The sequence below is a fragment of the Puma concolor genome, chromosome A1 (genome assembly GCF_028749965.1).
Source record: "Puma concolor isolate L17-30 chromosome A1, mPumCon1.1.hap2, whole genome shotgun sequence".
In the NCBI taxonomy this organism is placed as follows: domain Eukaryota; kingdom Metazoa; phylum Chordata; class Mammalia; order Carnivora; family Felidae; genus Puma; species Puma concolor.
The window spans coordinates 136,281,178-136,284,835 of NC_141667.1; the positions used below are offsets into that span (position 1 = coordinate 136,281,178).

Genomic DNA, 3,658 nt, shown 5'->3' on the forward strand with positions numbered 1-3,658 from the left:
AGTGTGGGTAGGGGGCAACCCTTAGTAGGAACAACATGCTACAAACAAAGACTGCCTCTCAAGTTCTATTTTCATTCTGTATTCAGCCTGAACTTGTGATTTTGGTGAGGGAGAAAAGGAGTGTTTGACTCTTCGGGAATGGCAAACTACATTTTGTGAAATAATTACGGTCGTGGTTTGGGGAAAGAGAGTTTATAAGAGGAAAAAAAAAATTCCTGTAGAAAAGAAATCTGTTTGTCACATTACCATGCAACACTGGTTTACTGCTTTGCAGTGGCATGTATATCAGGAACTGTTTTCTTTTGCTTCTTAAGAGAATGCATTAAAACTGAATTGTTTTGCACCAAAAAAAAAAAAAAAAATCCTTAATAGACGTAAACAGAGCTTTATTGCAGAGGCTATTTAATCTACCAGAGTTAAGACTGGCTTAGTAATTCTAATGAAACATGTTTTTAGGAATTTATAACCTGGATATAAATTCATATTCAGCCTAATCACTGGTTGCAGTGGTTCACAATTTATAGTTTAAGAAATAATAAAAAACCTTTATCACAAAAATTCTGATGACTAAAAGGGTATGGGAGGAGTAAAACAGCTTAATAAGTTCCTGCAGCTAAGTGACTGATACTTAAAAAAACTATAAATTTCCTTAATAACGTAATTACTTTTGGTGACAAAATAAAGGCACAGTTTTGAGAAAGCTAATTGATATTTTTGCCAATAATTTTATGCTCATAATTACATTTTAAGAATGGTGTTTATTATTAATGTGGGCAGAATAAACTGGCATGGTTCTTAAGAACTCATCACAAGAAGTTTTGTTTTTATTTTTATGGTACTTAAAACATTTTGCAGAAAATATACATATCTCTAATCTGTGAGTGTCTTTTAAGTTTCTCATGCACTACAAAGACAAAATAATTCTCCTGCCTTGATATGGATCATCTGAATCAACTTAGAAATTCAGTTTGTGGGCTGAACTCTGTTCTTTAAGATTTGATTCAGGAGTCTGGGGTGGGGTTCAGTTATCTGTATTTTGAACAAGCACCCCCTCTCCTCGAGTGATTCTGACGTCAGGGATCCCCTCACCGTATTTTAAGAAACACTGGCATGGTATTTATGATATAACAGAATGACCCTAGTCTGTGAGGTCATTTAACAAGTAATTGTTCTGATATTTCCAGGTGGCATTTATCAGCCTTGTGAAATTTATAGGCAACACTCTAATACTCTGTCCTCAACAATGGCACCTTTTGTCCTGTATTCAGGAGTGTTTAGAATCCTCAGCTATCTCTCTTCTAGGTTAGCCCCAATTCTAAGGAAGTCTCTCTGGAGAAGCAAGGTAATTTAAGACCCCTCCAGTCTCAGTTCCTCCAGTCTATATTCAAAGTCAAGTGGGTTCCTGGGGTGCTCCAAGGGGACTTTGCCAGTCATAACTCACATTGTTGGACATTTCTCCCTAGAAGGTAAAAGAATCCCGGTCCTTGGGAGCCACCTTTGATTCTAAAGCCAATCTGCGCTTGGGAATTAGAACCTCAGTAGGACTAGGACAGACTGACACAAGATCAAGGATCTCCTTAGGAAGCTGTAGCTGATCTGCCTCTTGCTCAAGGGAGAGTCCGGGTCACCTATCCAGAGGCCCAAACATTCTCGTTTTCTGAAACTCATCTTAGAAGTATTTCAAGCTGTCCAATTAATTGGATAGATTTTTTTCAGCATCATAGAGTGATGGGTTGAAAACTGATTGCTAATAACTTCTCTTCTCAAATCAGTGTGAATTTGGACTTATTAATTATTGCCAATTCCCTTTTTATGTACAGTTTGATACACATTAAGAGCCTATTCTTGGGGCGCCTGGGTGGCTCAGTCAGTTGGGCGTCTGACTTCAGCTCAGGTCATGTTCTCACGGTTCGTGGTTCAAGCCCCGCATCAGGCTCTGTGCTGACAGCTCAGAGCCTGGAGCCTGCTTCCGATTCTGGGTCTCCCTCTCTCTGGCCCTCCCCCACTCATGCTCTGTCTCACTCTCATCTCAAAAATAAATAAACATTTAAAAAAAATTTTTAAATAAAAAAAAGAGTCATTCTCCCATTTCAGACTGGCACAATTCTCAATTTAAAACTTCTATATAAGGTTTTTTTTTTTAATGTTTATTTATTTTTTTTGAGAGAGAGAGACAGACAGAGCGTGAGTGGGGGAGGGGCAGAGAGAGAGAGGGAGACACAGAATCTGAAGCAGGCTCCAGGCTCTGAGCTGTCAGCACAGCGCCCCAATGCGGGGCTAGGAACTCACAAACTGCGAGATCATGACCTGAGCCGAAGTCAGATGCTCAACAGACTGAGCCACCCAGGCGCCCCTAAACTTCTAGATAAGGTTTTAAAGACAATGGATCTATCAGAGGTTGTTGCCCTTCCCTCGTTCTACCATCCGTGCACTTAGGAAAACCTATGGACTTCTCAGAGTTCAGAAGTGCCTGGGATATTTACTTGCCTGATGACAAAAGGACATGGATAGTCTGGAACACTGAACTTGGATTGTTCCAGGCCACTGGATCATTACTGGGACTTTCACAGAGCAATTCCCATTTAAAGGAGCACTTGGCAGAAATGTTTATAGGTCACTTATCTTAACAATCCTTTGAGTACGATGATTCTTTTCCAGATGAGCAAACAGCAGCCACAAAAGGCTGGTAATATTTAGATCCTGTCTTTCCCATTCAAAGATAACACCAATAACTGAGAAATTGGCCTTGCATTTGAATTATTTTTTCTTTAGCATCCTGGTAATATGACAGGATTATGCTTAGTCATTCATATCGTCTATAATTTTTTTTACCTCTTTCTTCAAATTTTTTTGTATAGTGAATGTGACCTTGGGACAGTTTTCTTTGTAAAGTTAACCACCATATGTGATACTTGGTTCAATGACCCTAACCTTAACCAGCCAGGCTTGACCCAGAATGGCAAATAATTTGCTAAAGGTCACAGAGCACGATGGCAGCAAAGCCTATATGTAGAATTCTTTGGACTCATATTTTAGACGTTTCCATTTGCTTATGAGTCCTATTATGCTGCTAGTAATGTTTTTATGCTGGCAGAATAGAATTGTTTATATTTCATTTGCCCAGCTTCTGCATGACGAATGGGACCCAGAACATTTTAAAAGCCTAAGTTACAATCCCAGCCTGATTGTACAATGGGATTTATGCCTACTTCAAAAAACTATGGTAGAATGCTACTTTTCTTGAAACTGGGCCATAGGTCACTGCAAGCTTCTAAGCAACAATTCTTTTTTCTTTTCTTTTTTTTTTTTTTTTTAGCCATGGCATACTTTTGGCAAAAGGAATTTGGCGACTTATTTTCTCGTTTTTTCACCCTTCTTTCCCCACCCCTATTCCCATGGCAAAATCTACCTATAAAGTATTTACTTTTCAAGTCAATCTGCCCTTTTAACATCTCCTAATACTTGAATTGTAGCCATTTTGACTCTTTTTCCCCCAACATACCCTTACCAAGTTCTTACCTTTACTTTAGATTTTTGGTCCTAGACACGTCCTCATACAGAATACTGATGGAGCTACGTAAGTTTTACTCTAGCTTTCACTTTGTGGATTTAACTACAACAATGGTAAGAAAAAAGGAAGAGAAGAGTAATGTCAAAG

At 38.8% G+C, this 3,658-nt stretch overlaps 1 protein-coding gene across 1 annotated transcript in view; it reads left to right on the top strand.

The window, feature by feature from the left end:
• MARCHF3 (membrane associated ring-CH-type finger 3) overlaps positions 1-3,658 on the top strand; it is a 149,770-nt gene that overhangs the window by 1,685 nt on the left and 144,427 nt on the right. The window lies entirely within an intron of this gene.